This window comes from Procambarus clarkii, chromosome 60 (assembly GCF_040958095.1).
Source record: "Procambarus clarkii isolate CNS0578487 chromosome 60, FALCON_Pclarkii_2.0, whole genome shotgun sequence".
In the NCBI taxonomy this organism is placed as follows: domain Eukaryota; kingdom Metazoa; phylum Arthropoda; class Malacostraca; order Decapoda; family Cambaridae; genus Procambarus; species Procambarus clarkii.
The window spans coordinates 3,655,732-3,675,939 of record NC_091209.1 but is presented as its reverse complement, the minus strand read 5'-3'; the positions used below and the strand labels follow the sequence as shown (position 1 = coordinate 3,675,939).

Below are 20,208 nucleotides of genomic sequence, written 5' to 3'. Positions count from 1 at the left end.
GGGTTGCTCTCACCCTTTGTCTCTATGTGACTCTGTTTTGCCTCCGTCGGCTGCCTGTGGGGTCGGCGACACCTTCGACCCGGAGTCCTGCGAGTTTGGCTGCTCGTTGTGGCTCGGTTACCCAGTTGTGCTGACAAAGCGGGTGCGGGCAGCAGAGGCGTTGCACTTGAGCCTTGGTGGTTATCTTGAGGTTATCTTGAGATGATTTTGGGGCTTTAGTGTCCCTGCGGCCCGGTCCTCGACCAGGCCTCCACCCCCAGGAAGCAGCCCGTGACAGCTGACTAACTCCCAGGTACCTATTTACTGCTAGGTAACAGAGGCATTCAGGGTGAAAGAAACTTTGCCCATTTGTTTCTGCCTCGTGCGGGAATCGAACCCGCGCCACAGAATTACGAGTCCTGCGCGCTATCCACCAGGTTACGAGGTGGTGGCGACGTTCTCGTGGTTTCCTTCCTGGGAGCCCCGGGGCTGCCCCGTTGTAGTTCGTTTTGGGACTTGGGGGTGTTGGTTGCTTCGGTTCCATCAACGCCCCCTTGTCTTTTCCCTGGATCACCCTTCCTGCCTGCATCCGGTTCCTTACCGTCTGTAGGTTCAGGGCGGGGTTTTTGATGGTGTTGAGACTCGGACAGTCTCGGGGAATTCCCTTTCCGGGGTAGTGACGGGGGCATTTGGAGCCTGTTCCTCCAGCCGTGTTGTATGAGTCTGCCAGTGGGCTCCCTTCCTTAGTGTTTTCACGGCTGCCCCGGTTTTCTGGTACGGCCGGGGCTCTGGGGGAACGGCTCAGCCCCGGGGCCTGTCGTGTAGGTTCCCGGGGCTGGGGAGGGGCTGACTTGGGGGGCCTTGGCCCCGTTGGACCCCGTGGGGTTTTTTATCCCCCTCTAGGCGGGGCTTGTGGTTACGCGGAGTGGGGTCTTTCCTCCCCACTCGCCGTACGTGCTGTTGGGCGTCGGCCCCTCCCTGGGCTCGGTTCCTTGGCCTTTGAGTCGGTTGGTTCCGTCCTGTGAGTGGATGTTTCCTCCCACCCTTTTTTGGGACGGTGTTTTCGTCATGTTTCCCCGTTCGATGGGGTTCTACGTGACTTCTGATCTCGGGTGCGCCTGCGTCTTCGTGTGCCTTCGGGACTAGTGTTGGCTTCTGTGTTCTCAAGGGTTCGGGAAGGTTTTTCGCTACTTCCGCATTATTGGAACGTCTGTCGGCTCCTCGTCCTTGTCGCCGTTGTGGGCTACTTGTGGCCCAGTTGGGCTACTTGTGGGCTGGTTGGGCTACTTGTGGGCCGGTTGGGCTACTTGTGGGCCGGTTGGGCTACTTGTAGCTCTGTTGGGCAACTTGTCGCCCTGTTGGGCTACTTGTCGCCCGGTTGGGCTACTTGTCGCCCTGTTGGGTTCCTTTTTGGGCTCTTTGCTTCTTTGGAAAGTTTTATTGTTCCTGCTTCCTCTTTTGGCTACTTGTGCAGTAGTCCTGGTTGGCTCCTTCCCGCAGAGAGGGTGTGCGGTTCGGCCAGCGTGTTATGCGCATGCGCCGTGGAGTTTGTTTTGGTCTGGGCGGTGTTTCAGTGCTGGTGTTTTGTGCCCTTTTTGCTACAGTGCTTTACCTCTCGTTCTTCTCCCTGGCTGCGGTATGTGTCCCTTCGCTCTGGGGGTGTCCTGGTTCCCAGTTGTGGGGAGGACACCGTGGTTTTCCCTGTGTCATGGGTGTGGACCGCCTCCTTCGCCTCTCCCTGCTCTCCTGCGGGTCCGGCAGGGTCCGGCTCTGGCGTCTTCACCTGGTGGTGCTCCCAGGTTCTTCTGGGCACGGTTGAGTCGTGTCAAGTTCGTGCCACCGTTCGCCAGGTGAATTTCTGCGGTCTGGCGTCTTTTGGCCGGGCGCTGGATGCGGAGTTGTTTATATACCTGTCTTTATTTAGGCATATTTTTGTACGACTGAGACCGTTCGCACACCAGTGACTGTCCCTTTTTCAACCCTTCCTGTCCCCCTCATGTGCATGTCCAACCCATGCTGGAGTCATTCAGGGGATGCACCTTTTTTAATGTTGTGAGGTGTGGGGGTTGTAGGGTTGGTTCTGTACTCACCTGGTAAGGCTCCTGGCTGTGCTTGCAGGGTTTGAACTCTGGCTCTTGGGTCCCGCCTATCTGGTAGAACTTGCGGGCTAGTACCAGTGGAGTGCAGTGGTGCTATTGGCACATTTGGGGAACACTGTATTACCATCAGAGGTCTGTGCTTGTTACACGACCTACTTACGAGCATAACCCTTCTTGCTGGTTCGTCCGTGGACTTCCAGGGCACACTAGCCTGTTTTCGTATAGCAGTTCCGGCCCGTCCTGGTTGTGGGGGTATGTGGGCCGGTGGACTGCTCCTAGCAGCTGCCTGGTGGACCACCCTCTGGCCGGTCTAGCCTGGCCTTAGGCCGGGCTTGAGGTGTAAAAGAGCTCCCAGTACCTCATCCAGCAGGTATCGAGCGGGGTTTCTCCGCCGTCAGTCGCCTGGTGCAGGTTTCTGGGCCTGCGGGGTTTTGTCGTGTCTCCGTTGGTCCTGTCTGGGGTCTGCCTGCTCCGTTCTCTGCCTTTGCAGAAGGGAGTTGCTATTTACATGTTGCATGTTGCAGTGGTGCCTGTTGCTGCTGCTGCTGCACCTGTGCATTGGTACCGTGTTTCACGGTGGCGTGTCCTTGTTCCTGTGTCCGGTTGTGGTGTGGCACTTTGTTGCTGTTTTGTGCCTAGGGATTGCGTGGGGTTTTTTCTGTCCCTGCCTGATTGTCCACCCCTGGTTGTTTTCCTGTTTTTTTTGTGCTTCTGCTCTTTCTTCCTGCCTCCTCTGCAGCAGGGATGTTCTGCATGTGTTCTTGGGCGTTTTTCAGCCTGTGTCCTGTGATGTGCTTCTTTGTCTCGGTCTATTGCAGTTGTTCGTACCCCTTGGTTCGGGTACTGTTCTGGTGGCGACCCTTCCGCCTTCTTTGGTTTCCTAGCTTGCCCTGCTGGTAGGTTTTTTTTTGGGTCTTGGGATGTCTCGCGTCGGACCCGTCGTTTCTGAACTCCTGGCGGGCTTGCATGCTTTGGGGAGTTTTTCTGTTCGGCAGACGTTCCATCTCCTTGTGCCGCCTGGGTTTCGGTGGTCGCGCCCAAGATCTTTCCACGGCTTCGCCTTTTCCTGGGCTCCGCCTTTTCCTGGGCTCGGAGGGGCCTTGTCGGGGCTGCTTATGTTCTGCCTCACGGTCTCGCCTCCGGTTGGTGGTCGGGTGGCTTCGTGGTAGGTGTCCCACCTGCATGATTCTCTTGGCAGCAGTATGGGGTATTTTGGCGGTCCTTCCTTTTACTGTCCCTTCTTAGGTGGTTACTCTTGTTAGCTTGGTTTACTCTCGGCTTGGTTTTCTGGTGGGCGTTGGGGGCCGTCGTCTTGCCACATACTGTCGCCTCTTTTCGTGCGGCGCTGGCGGAGCCGCTTCAGCTTGCTTTCGGTCTTAGTGTTGCTTCTGCACCGTTAGTAAGCTGTCTTGTGCGTCGTTTCACCTCCGGCCTGTTCGTGCGCCGCTTGCACCATCCTAGTCTCTGGTCAGCGTGCTCTGTCTTCTCCTCGGTTGGTAGTGCCCCTTCGGTTCCGGTGTGTTTTTTCGTCGGCTCTTTCCTTTTGGCCTTTGCCTCTAGGGGTCGAGTCACTGAGTTTTCTTGCTCCTTTGGTTTTAGCGTTTTGGTTGTTCGGTAGCAGCAGTCTCCATCTTTTCTGGCGCGGGCTGGGGCTGCTGCGTTCTGGAGGGGTCCAGGGTTTGTTGGTGCTTCATTGGTCGGGCCGGGGGTGTGTCGTGTTTTGTGTTCAGTGGCGGCCGTCCGCTGTTGTTTGCATGCCACGGCGTTTGGGCCCGGAGCGCGTTTTGCGTTGATCCAGTTCTGTTCTTCCCGGTTCGCGGGTGATGGTGTCCCGGGTGGTCAGCCGTGTTCTTGCGGCTCAGCTGCCTGTGTTCTTCTCTCATGCCTGTGGCGTTCGTGGCTTCGCTGCTCTCGCTGCCACCTGGGCGACATGGCCTTGCGGTCTTTCGGGCATGGATTTTTGGTGTTCGTGCAGGGGCCTTGCTGCTCGTTGTTCTCATGTTGTTTCCGGGACTTTTCGGGGCTGTGGCGCCTTGGGTTGGCTTTTACTGCCGGTTGTCTCACCTCCGTGGGGGGTGGTGGTGTCTGCCTCTCGGTTCTGTCCCTTTGACCTTCCTCTGTGGGTAGTTAGCTCCGGGGAGCCGACGGGGCTCCCCCCAGAAAACCAGCGTTGAATGTAATGAAACGGCATTTTCTGGGTGAGACCCAGAGGCTCCCCGGCAACCCTCCCTCCCTCCGGTCGGCGGTTTTTCGCGTGTTTTGACATCCAGCCTCAGAACTGATGGGTGGATAGCCGACGTGGGAGGTCTGAGGCTCCCCCTTCCCCCTCCCGGGAAGGGGGGAGCTGCGCAGACAGCAGCGCGGTGACGTATGACATCATACTAGTTTCCTTGTTTTCTGTTGAAGAGTTCTATCCACTAATTTGGCTTTAGGTAGCAATTTTCACCAGAATAGGGGTTTGTTTTGGAATGCTTACCTTTCTGGATGCTTGACCCGGTCGATGGCAGACATAGAATGCTTCCTACCACACGGGAAACGCTTCCGCTACACATAAGGGGCATAACTGGCCGACCCCTCACAGTGTTCAAGAGAGAACTGGATAAGCACCTCCAAAGGATACCTTATCAACCAGGCTGTGACTCATACGTCAGGCTGCGAGCAGCCGCGTCTAACAGCCTGGTTGATCAGTCCAGCAACCAGGAGGCCTGGTCGACGACCGGGCCGCGGGGACACTAAGCCCCAGAAGCACCTCAAGGTAACCTCAAGGTAACGGGGGTTTCTATAGGCCATTGCTCCCCTTGCCTCTGAGGGGGCCAGGTTCTGGCCGTGGTCCCCGGTAGGCCCTAGAACTCCATACACATGACTGATACCTAAGTCTGACATTAGCAGATCATACATTGGCAAATCATAACATAGAACGAAAAGGCAATGTAAAGGACCTGGGTGTACTCATGTCGGAAGACCTTACCTTTAAAGAACACTATAAAGTAGCCGTCACAACTGCAAGAAAAATGACAGGTTGGATAACAAGAACTTTTCACACTAGAGATGCTATACCGATGATGATACTTTTCAAAACGCTTGTGCTATCTAGAGTGGAGTACTGCTGCACAATGACAGCCCCTTTCAAAGCTGGAGAAATTGCTGACCTAGAGAGCGTGCAGAGATCCTTTACTGCTAGAATCCACTCAGTAAAACATCTAAATTACTGGGACCGACTAAAGAGCCTAAATCTGTACTCCCTTGAGCGCAGGCGGGAGAGATACATAATAATTTACACGTGGAAAATAATTGAGGGGCTGGTCCCAAACCTGCACACAGAAATAACACCACATGAGACCAGAAGACATGGCAGGATGTGCAGAATACCCCCGTTGAAAAGCAGAGGTGCAACAGGTACTCTGAGAGAGAACTCTATCAACATCAGAGGCCCGAGACTGTTCAACACGCTTCCACTACACATAAGGGGCATAACTGGCAAACCCCTCACAGTGTTCAAGAGAGAACTGGATAAGCACCTCCAAAGGATACCTGATCAACCAGGCTGTGACTCATACGTCAGGCTGCGAGCAGCCGCGCCTAACAGCCTGGTTGATCAGTCCAGCAACCAGGAGGCCTGGTCGACGACCGGGCCGCGGGGACACTAAGCCCCGGAAGCACCTCAAGGTAGCCTCAAGGTAGCATATCAGCCGGTAAAGCTCCGCGGAGCCTCCGGGTCTCACCCAGAAAATGGCGTTTCATTACATTCAACGCTGGTTTTTTTCTGAGCTTGCTCCACTTCTAACTTCTTCATAGCTAGTTCTGCCTCTAGCCTCTTCTGAGCTTGCTCTCCCTCCAGCCTCTTCTGAGCTTGTTCTGCCTCCAACTGCAACTTCTTTAGTTCCAATTCTGCCTGCCATTGCATCTCAGTCTCCACCTTACCTGTAGTTATATTTGCATCACTGGTGGACGGGGACTGCTCTAATATTTCCGGCGAGAGAATTTGCTCATCTACCCAGTGCATTATTATCTCTCTTAGCAGTTCCATCTTCACCATTCCCATGTGCAATAATAGCCCATAGTGCTTGCCAGCAGCCACTAGGATAGACTTTTTTGCCGCACTCAAACCCTCAACACTAGGATTGTCGACAATTTGTTGTGCTACCAAATCCATTTTTAGTGTGCTAAGATACAGCAGACTCCAACACAAAATTTTAACTTCAGCACCACCTTTCTCTTTTAAGCTGAGAATTAGTTTGGAAAACTGATAAGGACAGTGCTTAGTTCACTTGACTGCCTTGTCAACTGGTAAATTTTTTGCACTCGAGAACACTTCTCACAGAGATTAATAAAAATGTACATAAATAAGTAATAAAGTACATATTCATATTATACCATTATTAAAAATATTCTAAATTTCTACACAAAGCAAAGTGAATAAATAGGCTACACAATTCTATGTCAGATTTCACATACAGGCTATCTACTTTTATTAGGCTTTCAATCAGGCTTCTCAATATGTGAGGTGTTCACGGACAGGCTACCCAATTGTGTCAGATCAAAGAGGCCTGTCAAGAATTTGGTGGTGGTAGATCTTTAAATGTTGTCTAAGGGAATAGATGATTTTACTTCCTTACTGACAGGCTCCAGTATCTTTCCTTACAGGTAATTTACCTTACCTTACCTTATCCAGGCTGAATCTTACCTTACTGACAGGCTCCAGTATGTTTCTGTGAATAATTCAATTTCTCCCACCCTACCCATCAACATTGGTGTTCCTCAGGGCAGCATACTTGGCCCTCTCCTCTTTCTCATCTACATTAATGACCTTCCAAATGCCTCCCAACACCTCAAACCAATTCTATTTGCTGACGACACAACCTTCATTTACTCCAGTCCTGACCCCCTTGCTCTAAATGCCACAGTAAATACTGAGCTAAATAAAGTCCATCATTAGCTAACTGCCAACAAACTCACCCTTAACATTGACAAAACTTTCTATATTCTGTTTGGCAATAGATTCTCTAATCAAATAAATCTCAAAATAAACAATACCCAAATATGTAACAAATTAGATGGCAAATTCCTTGGTGTTCTCATTGATCACAAGCTGAATTTTCCAGGGACACATTCTAAATATATCAAAAAAGTTTCATAAACTGTTGGCATTCTTTCTAAGATCAGATATTATGTACCCCGCCCTGCCCTGGTGACTCTCTATTACTCCCTCATCTATCCATACCATATCTCAACTATGGTATTTGTGCTTGGGGTTCTACTACCCAAAATCATTTACGTCCTCTAATTACTCAACACAAAGCTGCTATTAGGACAATATCCAACTCTGGCCCCAGACATCACTCAGTACCCCTACTCAAATCTCTGAATATGTTAGATATTAAGTCACTGCACATTCTCTCATGTGTATTATACATATATAAAACGCTGAACTGTAATGCCAATCCTGACCTCAAAAGCTTCATAGAAGGTTGTAACAGAACCCATGAGCACCACACCAGAAATAAATACAGTTTTGATATTCCAAGAGTACGACTTAATCAAACTAGAAATGCTCTACAAATCAAGGGACCCAGAATGTGGAATGACCTTCCCAACCATGTTTAAGACTGTACCTCTCTCAACCAGTTTAAGATAAAAACGAAGCACTACCTAATAAGTTCTCTATAACCTACCTTACCCCTCTATTGTCAACCAATGTCTGTTTTTTTTTAAACAACGCTGTTTGTTGACCTAATTGTATTTGTGCTGCTTTTTCAGCCATGTTCCCCCCTTTTTTATCTCTATTTTTATTTGTGCTCAACACATTTTATTCTTTATACTCAATTAGTATTAAGCTTTAGTCATTTAAGTTTTTCATTTCCCTGAAACGCTTTGCGTAATAGTGGCTTTAGGCATTGTATGTACTAGCTCTATCTATAAATCCATCAATCTTTGTAAAATTTCTTGTATGTATGCACCTTACCTAAATAAACATTTATTTATTTATTATTTATTTATTTATTTATTTTACTTGAGCCCAGGGAAAATCAAGGAGTAAGAAAAACAGCCTAGTACAAAGACACAAATTTACATGTATAAGACACATGACATTACATATATGAAATTATATTCCTAGCAACACAAGGTCATTCTGTATTAATGAAACTCCCAAGCAGGCTCTGGATACCCTAAGGCTCACCGTCCCAAACCTGGAACCGTGCACACAGCCACCACACCTATCAAACGATGACACACACACATGAAACCTCTAGAAAACCTAGACTCTCTCTTATAAAACATCACCAAAGACTGCATTACTACTCTACCCTATCTTGCAACCCTGATAACAAGTAATGATGGTTTAGCTGACTGTACGGCCAGAGAAACCTTCGGATAGCAAGGTCTGGTCGTCAATGAATCCATCTCCCCTCACGTCAAAGTGGCGTCCACCTCTCCTGCGTCATCGCTCCTTTATACTCTATTCTTTACATTTGCAATCAAACTCTTTATTGACTTTATTTACTATATTCCCTATGCATGCTTTTTGATTGAGTCCATTTTTTCCCTCACATAGTTAGGCTATTCCAGTTCACATTATTCCTAACCATCTCCAGCTGAGAAAGTACTACTTTACTTGGCAGAGTATTACTGGTAACTCATGGCCTCCCAAATATCAGCTGTAGACTTATTTCTGTCAAACATTGTCCACCGTGTCCACCAAAAATGTATTATTAAATCTAACCTACACAGGAGGTAAGGTTCGTAACAGCCATCTTCCATATGTTTGGCAGTTCTCCTGTTACAAGGGATTTGTTATACACTATGGAGAGTGGCAGGTACAGTGCTTCTGCTCCTTCCTTTATTATCCAAGGGGAGATTCAATCTGGGCCTATAGCCTTTGTCACATCCAACTCTAGCAAAAGTTTCCTTACATCCCCACTGGTAATCTCAAACTCTTCTAGTGGTTCCTGGCTATCTATTCCCTTTCTTATCTCTGAAACTTCTCCTTGCTCTGATGTGAAGACCTCCTGTAATTTCTTATTCAGTTCATCACACACTTCCTTGTCATTTGCAGTGAGTCTGTCTGCCCCTACCCTCAATTTCATTACCCGTTCCTTTACTATTGTTTTTCTCCTGATGTGGCTGTGCAGCACTTTAGGCCAAGTCTTTGCCTTGCGATGTCGTTTTCGTATTGCCTCTCTTCTCAACCTTACATAATCATTCCTGGCACTCTGGTATCTCTCTCTGCTCTCAAGTGTCCTGTTATTTCTATAGTTTTACATGTACTTTTACTTTTCTGCTTAGCTAGCCTACATCTCTAATTAACCCCTAACATGCTCGGGGTTTAATATCCTGTCATCCCCACAGGCACATGTCATTTTGAAAAAAAAAAAAATTATTTTTTCTTCCTAACCTGTTAATTTGTGTTCACTGATCACGGGAAAAATAATAAAAAAATCGTAAGTGGCACATATTGCCCGCTATAGGGCGGGGAAGTCTGGCAAATTATAGGCGCTGACTCAGCATGCGTCCCAGGCGGTCTGTTGCTCGCCAGCTGTCAGGCCGGAGTTGCCACAAAGATATAATTACCTAATTATTTCAATGTCTCTGATTGATTTTTCATAGTTTTTTTGCTGTAATATTATTCAATAGTGTGTAGTTTGATATATTATATAATAAAATAAGTGAATCATTGCTGTACTCAAAAATAAGGTGTGCATATTGTTGATACAATTATGTTCATCAATCGGTGAACAAATACTTTGTCGGTTATTACACTATAAGCACAGGTTATATATAAGTATCTGCAAGTTTTGTTCACTATAACGAACCACTAAGTAGCTATTATGAGTCAAAAAGTAACGAGGAGTGACCACCGTGTACCAGCCAGCCACTCCCGCCCTCCCTCCAGTCATCTAACTCGCCCACATTCTCCTCCCACAATACTGTTTTTGCTATAATTCACTATATACAGACGTTATATATAAGTATTTACATGTTTTGTTCACCAAAACTGTACATCTAAGCTTGTATGGTGAGTAAAGGCACAAAGACGTAGGACCTCTCACAGTCAGCTGATGGCTGCCGCCCTCAAGGCCAGACGCACTAATATTTCTCCTCCAACAATACTGTGTGGTGTTATTACACTATATATCTTATATACAGACGTTATATATAAGTATTTACATGTTTTGTTCACCATAACTGTCATCTAAGCTTGTATGGTGAGTAAAGGTACAAAGACGTAGGACCTCTCACAGTCAGCTGATGGCTGCCGCCCTCAAGGCCAGACGCACTAATATTTCTCCTCCAACAATACTGTGTGGTGTTATTACGCTATATACACACATTATATATAAATATCTACCTGTTTTATTCACCATACTTGTACAAATAAACTGGTATGGTGCCCAAAGATCATCGTGGTAACCAGTAAACAACACCGTCGTCTGCATGGTGGCGTCGTGCAGACGACGCCACCGCCCTCACCAAAATGGTGGCTCCAAAACTTTTCTTGCTGTTTATACCCTCTATACACACGTTATATATAAGTATCTACATTTGTGTTCACCATAGCGAACCACTAAGCTGGTATGCTGAGTGCAGTCAATAAAAGGTGGCCACACACAGTCAGAAGACATCGCCACCACCCTCCCTCCCACAGCATTACTCCTCCCTCCATGGCGCACAGCGCTAAATATCACCACAATCCTGCTATTATCATAACCCTGGTCAGTTTTATCACAGTCAGGAGTCTTCTGTAATAATATCATCGCTATATAATAGCATGAACAAGTATATTTTGGCATTTTTAGGTGGTCCGTCTAATTACCACAAGCTACCACAAGCTACACAAGCTTCACAAAGCTTCCTGGCAATACGTTAGTAATGAATAAATATGATATATTTACTCATTATAATGTGCTGAATGTACAACACGAAAAAACATAATTTTAATCTGAAAAGTATCTTTTTATAAAGAAATTAGACGAAAATAAAAAGCTGGTGACGCCAAATCAAGTCGACGATCCAAGCTTCGGTTAGGTTTGGTTTGGTTAAGTTAGGTTAGGATAGGTTAGGATAGGATAGGATAGGTTAGGATAGGATAGGTTAGGTTAGGTTAGGTTAGGTCAGCCTAACCTAACATATCATATTTAGTCATTACTAACGTATTGCCAGGAAGCTTTGTGAAGCATGTGTAGCTTGTGGTAATTAGACGGACCCTTTTTAGGCAATGCTGTGGTCACAAGCTGAACAGCAGTGCTGTTAGCTCATGCTGTGTGTGTCAGGCTTGGTTGCTCACTCAATACTGAGGCCAATAACACCCGGGAGTTTGGCCCACGATTTTTTTTTTAAATGGTGTCTGTTTACAAGAGCCCTGATGAAGGTGTGGTGAACCCCGTGTATCCGCGGGCCGTTTAAATCTTGCGTAGTACTCCAACACATCATATGACATGATGCACAGTTGACTGGAACAACGTCCAACACGTCATATGACGTGATGCCACTTTAAGGGTTAAACCATGGGGTTTCTCATTTTCATTTCATTGTTTTCCTTTTGGACCAGGACAAACTTGTCTGCTGCCTCCTTACACTGCTGCGTGATGTAATCCATCATGTCTTGGGCCATCTTTTCCCTGAGCTCTGATTCCCATGTTATATCTTTTAGAAATTTTCTTATCTCCACATAGTTTCCCTTTCAGAATGCCAGCCTTTTGTTTTCAGTTCCCTTCCTCGAATTCATTAACCCTTCTTCAACCAGATCCTCAAACGTCAGTACACTGTGGTCACTCATTCCTACTGGGATCTCGAACCCGATTTCTCTTATGTCGGATTCGTTCATAGTGAAGACTAGGTCACGTCTCGCTGGTTCATCATTTCCTCTCATTCTCGTGGGTTCCCTAACATGCTGGCATAAGAAGTTTCTTGTTGCCACCTCCTATAGTTTGGCTCTCCATGTATCGTCACCTCCATATGGTTCCTTGTTCTCCCAGTATATCCTTCCGTGATTGAAATCCTCGATGAGGAGAAGATGGGATCTATTTCTACAGGCAGCAGAGGCTGCTCTCTCAATTATAGTGTTACCTGACATGTTGTTGTTGTTGTCATACTCCTGCCTGGGTCTTCTGTCATTTGGTGGAGGGTTATATATCACTGCTACTACTATTCTTGGTCCTCCGAGCCGAGAGGGAGCCGGTCGGCCGAGCGGACAGCACGCTGGACTTGTGATCCTGGGTTCGATCCCAGGCGCCGGCGAGAAACATTGGGCAGAGTTTCTTTCACCCTATGCCCCTGTTACCTAGCAGTAAAATAGGTACCTGGGTGTTAGTCAGCTGTCACGGGCTGCTTCCTGGGGGGTGGAGGCCTGGTCGAGGACCGGGCCGCGGGGACACTTAAAAGCCCTGAAATCATCTCAAGATAACCTCAAGATAACCTCCTATTGACATGGTGCCTGTAATGTAATCTCTGAATCCCTTGCAGCCCAGGATAGCCATCTCCTTGAAACTCTATTATTTCTCATTAGTAGGGCTACTCCGCCTCCTCCACTTCCTGCCCTCTCTTTCCTTATTACAGTGTAGTCCTGGGGAAACACAGCATTCGTTATAATTCCTGAGAGTTTTGTTTCTGTGAGTCTGATTACATCTGGGTTCACTTTTTGTGATCTTTCTCTTAGTTCACTTGCCTTGCTTGTAATCCCATCTATGTTCAAGAAAATCACCCTGAAACTGACTCTCTTCTGTCCTTCCTCAGTTTCTGTTAATTCCCCTGAAGCAGGGAAACAGGAGAGGGTCTTGGATGGGAGGGCCTAGGATGGGGGACCTAGGGGGATCTAGTGTGTGGGAGGGTCTGGGACAGGGAGTGTGGTGGAGGAGGGAGGGCATGGGGGGGAGGGAAAGACAAGACTACTATTGAGAGGGGGAAGGGAATAGAGGAGTAGGGAGGGCTTGGGGTGATTGGGAAGAAGGGGGAGAGGCAGAACAGGAGAGAGGGTGGGGGGAAGGGAGGGCTGAGGGGGGGTGAGGAAGAAGGGAAGGCTTAGGGGAGTGGGGGAGAAGGGAGGGCTTAGAGGGGTGAGGGAGAATGGAGGGCTTAAGGGGGGTGAGGGAGAATATAGGGCTTGGGGTGGGGAAGATGGTAGGGCATAGGGGAGAAGGGAGAGCTTGGGGGATGAGGGAAAAGGGAGGTCCTGGAGAGGGGGAAGTGGGGAAGGGTGCCCTAGGTGGGCACCTAGTGGGGGTCTGGTAGGGATTGGGGCAGGTAGGGCATCTATTGGGTGGAAGATGGGAGAGGTCCTTCTCCCACTGTGGCTGTTGAACTGCTTGTGGAGGATTCCCCCCCACCCCTCTGGGATTGTATTCATGGACAATTCAGGGATTGTATTCAGGGACTGAGATTCAGGGAAGGGAATTTATCATTTTACTAAGAAAAAATTATTTTGTGGGAATAGTTGATTTCATGCACACAGGGGGAATGTCACAATTAACTCTATCACAGTGGTTAAGGCAACGGCCTACTGCAGCTTGATTTGGGTGAGTTGTTTCAACAAAAGTTTGCAATTCTTCCCATGCTGCATACATTTTCATAATAAATGAGGAAGGGACATCCACTAAGTCATTAACACTTATACCAGTTTCATGTTTAAGAATGATCTCTTGTTTTTCCTGTTTGGTCATCCTCTCATGTGTTTTCTTAGGTTGAACCTTACCACTGACTTCCCCCTCCCCGCTCAGCTCGTTGTCGCCGTGTGGGGGCTTTGTGGGCGGCTGCCGGAGTGTGATGCTCCTTAGGACAGTCCTCTGTCCTTTTCTAGCCTTGTGCTCCTGCTGCCGTCCTCTCCAATTCTGCTGGGCACCTTTTCCTTTTCCTTCTGTTTCGTTTTTCTCCCCCCTCTTCTCCTATCTGCTTACCGTTTCCTGCCGACCTTTTGCTCGTTCTGGTTCTTCCATGGACTACTTCTATTTTGACGCCCGGGTGCTTGAGGAGGCATACTCATGCACCCGTAGAACTGCAGTACCCGACGTCGAGAGCGAGGGGAACCTTTTATTGTCAATCCCCACTTCATCACTGAACCCGATCTCGACGGACTGTCGGTTTCTTAAGGTGGCGTTTGTGGGGCGTATACTCACGACGCACCCCTAGGAGGCCCCGACCAGATCGGCGATAGCTTCTTGTTGGGTGTCCTGCCTCTAATTGTGGCTCCATGGTGGGTGTGGGGGCACATTCGTGAGTGAATTCTTCTTTTCGTCAAGATGATAACCCCTGTTTCGGCTGCTTCTGGCTTACCTTCTCAGGCTCGTGGGGTGGGCGACCAAGCCCCCGAGTCGGTCCGTATTGGAAGACCGGGCTCTGTAGCCTCCGCTGCATTGGGCCCCGACCTTGCTCCTCCTTTGGCCTCTCTGACTCCTTCCCCTGGCTCCCCTCCCTCCTCTGTGGTTGGGTCGAGCCCCAAGCCCCCAGTGGTGACTACCTCGTCCCCTGGCGCGGCTCCTTCTCTAGTTGTAACTACTGCGCCTTTTAACCCCTCTCTGGGGGTTCTCACCGCCGTCCTCATCACGGCCGCCCTCGCTCGATTCCTTCCAGTTCTGCTACCTATCAAGCCTTGTTTGGTCCCGCTTCGTGGGCCAAATATTTTGATCTCCTCCCTCTTGATTCTGCGCCTCCTGACGATTTCTCCCTTCATCGACATCTCATTGATTCCGTGGATGCCTCCATTACTTTCAACCCCACTCGTCTCGGTACACGTGTCGTTGCTGCTCCTTCTCAGGATGCTGCTTCCCGCTTGGCTGCCTTATCCTGCCTTGGCGAGACCCCCGTTCGGGTCTCGAAGAACGCTCAGTTGAATGCCAGTGTTGGCACTATTTTGCTCCCGCCCCATGTTGCAACCGGTGTTCGGGACCTGCGCGACTGCCACGACGATATTCGACATATCCTCGCTGCCCAGGGCCATTCTATTCTCCAGGTGGACACGTTTACTCGTCCCCCTCGTAGTAGTCGCCGTCAACCCCTCCGGGTTGTGAAGATTACCTTTGATGGTAGGACCCTTCCACCCTCTGTCATTCTTGCTGGTGCCAGGTGCTCTGTCCAGGAGTACATTCCTTCTCCTCGGCTCTGCAACAAGTGCTGGAGGTTTGGGCATGGTGCCCTCCGCTGCTCCAGGACTGTCTCTCTCTGTCCTTTGTGTGGTGGCGAAGGTCACTCTAAGTCGGAGTGCACTTCTCCCCAGGCTCGTTGCCTCAACTGCGGTGAGGCCCATCCTACCTTCTCCCGTGCGTGTGTCCATTACAAGCTTGAGGCAGCCGTCCTCAACCTGAAGCACCGGGAGCGTTTATCTTTTCCTGAGGCGAGGCGCCAGGTTCGCCGGCTCCCGCCTTATGCTAATATCTCTTATGCTCGCGTGTTGCGCTCTTCCTCTCCTCGTCCTCCCCGCCTTCCTCAGACTCACAACCGTTTCCGGGCCTTGGACCCTGATGCGCCCACTGCCCCCTCCTCTGTTCCTTTGGGTTCTCTCCCGAAGGATCCTCCTCCTGGTCCTCTGTCTGGGGTTCCCCTTCCTTCTACCCGGTCTGTCGTGTCTTCTGTGTCTTCTTCCTCGTCCCCCTCCGATCCTCCTTCCCATCCTCTTCCTCCATCTATCGGCTCTCCCCACCGCCTGTCGGTGCGGGCGGATGTCCATCGCTCTCCTAATGGCCGTCGTGTGTGCTCTCGTTCGGCTTCTCCTGTTGAGACACTGGAATCCGTTGCCCGGTACGTAGTTGCTGGGACACCGGTCTCTTTAAGTCAGAAGCGTAAGCCTGGCTCCTCTCCTTCCTCTTCCCCGGCGGGTAAGAAGGCTTCGCTTTCTTCCTCAGTTCCTCCTTCTGGCTCTGTTGCTCCTTCCCCTCCCGTTTCAGTGCTTGCGCCCCCTGTTCCTGCTTTGGAGGTTTCTTTGGCCCCTGCTTCCCTTTCGGTTGCTGCTCTTGCTGGGGTGCGCTTCCCTCTTTCTACTCCTCCTCCTCCTGCTGCTGTCCTTGACGGCTCCTCTCCGTTGTCTCCTCCTCTTCCTCCTCCTCCTCCGGACCCTGCCCGCCCACCTCTGATCTGTTCTCCTGTTTCCTTCCCTCCGTCTTTGCTCAGTTTACCCATGCCCCCTAACCCTGACTTTGCTGACCCTGATCCCGACCCTGATATTCTTTAACGTGCTCTGTTGCTCTTTCGCCTTTGTTTCTTCCTTGTTCTCTGTTTTTGTCCTTTCTCTTCTCGTCGTTGTCCATTCTTCAATGGAACGTTCGAGGTTATTACGCCAATTTCCTCGAACTCCACCTTCTGATTTCGCGGTTTTCGCCCCTTTGTGTCTGTCTCCAGGAGCCAATGCTTGGTGCTCGTCCTGGTCGTTTTCGTGGCTATTCCTTTCTCTCCCCCCCCCCCAGCCATTGCTGGGGCTTCTAATTCTTCTGCTCTCTTGATTCGGGCTGATGTTCCCTTTGTTCCTTTACTTTTTCCTTCGCCTCTCCATTGTTCTGCTGCTCGTATCTTTGTGGGGAAATGGTACACAGTTTGTTCCATTTATCTCCCCCCGAGTGTCCCGCTCTCTCTTCCTGATTTGGACCACCTCCTGGACTCCTTGCCGGAGCCTGTGCTCCTGCTGGGTGACTTCAATTGTCGTCATTCTCTTTGGGGTGACGTTCTGACGAATACCCGGGGTCGCCTCCTTGAGCCGTTTCTCCTCTCTTCTTCCCTGTCTCTTCTGAATTCTGATGAGCCCACTCATTTGGACTCTCGGACTCGCACCCTTTCTTGTCTTGATCTTTCTCTCTGCTCTTCTTCTCTTTACTTAGATTTCACGTGGCAGGTTCTTGATGACCTCCATGGAAGTGATCATTTCCCCATCCTTGTTTCCTTTTTCTCTTTTCGCCCTTCCCTCTCTTTCCCTAGGTGGCAGTTTGCTAAGGCAGACTGGACCCTATTTACCCTCAGTGCTGCTCTCCCTGACCTCTCCCTTCTGCCTCTCCCTCGCGCTCTCCTCCTTTTTCATGACACTGTCTTCAACGCTGCCCTCCGCTCTATTCCTCGCTCTTCCTCTCGGGGTCCACGGAAGTGCGTTACCTGGTGGAATGCGGACTGTGCTCGGGCTGTCCGCTGTAAGCGTGCAGCCTGGAAGAGGCACCGCCGTAGGCAGACGACCGATTCTTTTCTTTTCTTTCGGAAAGCGAGTGCGGTGACCCGTAGGGCCATCCGTACGGCTAAACGTGAATGTTGGGCATCTTATGTCTCAACAATTACGTCCGAGACCCCTCTGGCCCAGATCTGGAAGCGTATCCGCAAGATAGCGGGTAAGTTCGTTCCCGATGTTTCACCGGTCCTTCACCTCCATGATACTCTTGTGGCGGACCCGTTGCAGGTCGCTTCTGAACTGGGTTCCCACTTTTCTTCTGTTAGCTCTGGTCTTCATCTTCCCCAATCTTTCCTTTTTCGTAAACCTGTCCTTGAGTCTCGTCCTTTAGATTTCTGCACTCATCTTCAGCTTCCCTATAATGATCCCTTCTCTCTCTCTGAACTTCGTTCTGCCCTGGCCCTCTGCGGTTCTACGGCGGCGGGCTCCGATGGTATTCATTATGAGATGCTTCGCCATCTCCCTCCGAGCACGTCTCAGTATTTACTGAGTCTGTATAATCGGATCTGGGAGTCGTCGTCAGTCCCTGAGGACTGGCTCGATGCCGTTGTCCTCCCTGTTCGCAAACCGGGGTCTCTGGGTACTTCCCCTAAGGACTTTCGCCCTATTGCTCTCACAAGTTGTGTCTGCAAATTCTTTGAACGTATGGTTAACGTTCGTCTGATGTGGTTCCTGGAACACCATCACCTCCTCTCCCCTTCTCAATTTGGTTTCCGCAAGTGCCGCAGCACGACAGATGTCCTGGTGAACTTGGAGGTCTATATTCGTACTGCTTTTGCTGCGAAGACCTCCGTTGTTGCCGTCCTTTTTGACCTAGAAAAGGCTTACGACACCACTTGGCGTTATCATATCCTATCTCAACTTCATTCTTTTGGCCTTCGTGGTCATCTCCCTCTCTTTCTCCGCAGCTTCCTCTCTCGTCGTTCCTTTCGGGTGCGCCTTGGTACCGCTCTCTCTCCCTCTTTTCAGCAATACGAAGGTGTGCCCCAGGGTAGTGTTCTGAGCACTACTCTTTTTCTTGTTGCCCTCAATGGTCTTCTTTCCTCTCTTCCTTCTGGTGTCTTCTCCGCTCTCTATGTCGATGATCTTACCCTTTGTTGTCAGGGTGATGATTCGCCTCTCCTTCAACGCCGGCTTCAACTTGCAATTGATGCCGTGTCGTCTTGGGCCACAGGTCATGGCTTCAAGTTCTCTACTTCTAAGACTTGTGCCATGACTTTTACGCGGAAACGGGTTGTTCTTCGTCCCTCTTTGTCACTTTATGGTCATCCCCTTGAATACAAAGATTCCGCGAAGCTTTTGGGGTTATTCCTTGACACTCGTTTGTCTTGGTCTCCCCATATCTCTTACCTCCGTGTTGAGTGCTCTAAGGCCCTTACCCTCCTTCGGGTCTTGTCCCATACTTCTTGGGGGGCAGATAGGCACACTCTCCTTGCTTTACATTCCTCTCTCGTCCTGTCTAAGCTCGATTATGGTTGCCCTGCTTACTCGTCTGCTTCTCCTTCTACTCTTCGCCGTCTTGATGCTTTGCACCATACTGGGTTGCGCCTCAGTTCTGGTGCCTTTTGTTCAACTCCCATCCTTAGCTTATATGTTGACACTGGCTTCCTGTCTCTCCAGGACCGCCGTGATCGCTACTGCCTTCGCTATCTTGCGCGGTCCTTGCAACATCCTTCCTCTCGCCTCTGTCGTGCTTTAACTTTTACCCCTCCTGCTGTTCCTGTTCCTCTTCACCACCTCCCTCTTTCTGTCCGGTTATCTCGCCTACAGGATTCTCTCTCCGTTCGTATTTCTGATGTTTCTCCTCGTGTTGTTCCTTCTTTGCCCCCGTGGAGGGTCCCTCTTCCGCGGTTTTGTACTTCCTTGACCCGTATCACTAAAGCTTTTACCCCTCCTACGGTTCTAAAACGCCTTTTCCTCGAGCACTTTTCTTCTCACTCCCGCTCCGTTTCTGTCTTCACCGATGGGTCTAAGTCAGCGGACGGTGTTGGCTACTCTGTTGTTTTTCCTGATCGCACTCATATGTGTCGCTTGCCTCCGGAGACTAGCATCTTTACAGCGGAACTTTATGCTATTCTCTATGCTCTTCGTCTCCTGCTTTCTCGTTGTCAGTCTTCCTTTGTGGTTGTTGTTGACTCTCGTAGTGCCCTCATGGCTCTCGGGTCCTTTAATCCGGTTCATCCAGTAGTTGTCGAGATCCAGCATTGGCTGTTTCTCGTTCACAGTAAATTTAAGTCGGTTGAGTTTTGTTGGGTTGCCAGCCATGTTGGTGTGTCTTTAAATGAGCGTGCGGATGCTGCCGCTAAGGAAGCTGTCCGCTCTTGTCCCATCTCTCGTAAAGGCATTCCGTATTCCGACTTTTACCCGGTTATCCATTCCTCAGTCCTTACCCGTTGGCAGGCTTCTTGGTTGTCTGTTACTGGTAACAAGCTACGTACTCTTAAATGTTGTGTTTCCTCGTGGCCGTCCTCCTTCCACCGTAACCGGCGGTGGGAAACAGCTCTGGCGAGGTTGCGTATTGGCCATACTCGCTTAACCCATGGTCACTTGATGGAGCGCCGCCCTGCTCCTTATTGTCCTAGTTGCATTGTCCCTCTTACGGTCGTGCATGTCCTTCTTGAATGTCCTGACTTCCAGGACGAGCGTGTGTCTTGCTTTCCGACCGCCCCTCGCGGTCACCTGTCCCTCGATAGAATTCTTGGTGACTCGGATACTTTTGATATCGTTCGCCTTATGCGTTTTTGTTCTCGTATTGGCATCCTTGGTGATATTTAGCGCCCTCTGATTATTTTGCGTATTTGATGGTGCTACATAGCCTTCCCAGTTTGGTGCCTTCTTTTGATAATTACTTACTTACTTACCACTGACTTCCTTGGGACCCATGGAATGATATATAATAATTAGTTTTATGTTCAAAAAAAAAAAAAAAAAAAAAAAAATGGAATTTCTTACAAGCGTGCTTATCACTTTAGCGGGCGGCTCTGGTAAACTGAGGCAGGT

The 20,208-nt window shown here is 49.5% G+C and overlaps 1 protein-coding gene across 3 annotated transcripts in view; it reads left to right on the top strand.

Moving 5' to 3' along the window:
* LOC123766697 (saccharopine dehydrogenase-like oxidoreductase) overlaps positions 1-20,208 on the top strand; it is a 356,813-nt gene that overhangs the window by 335,810 nt on the left and 795 nt on the right. The window lies entirely within an intron of this gene.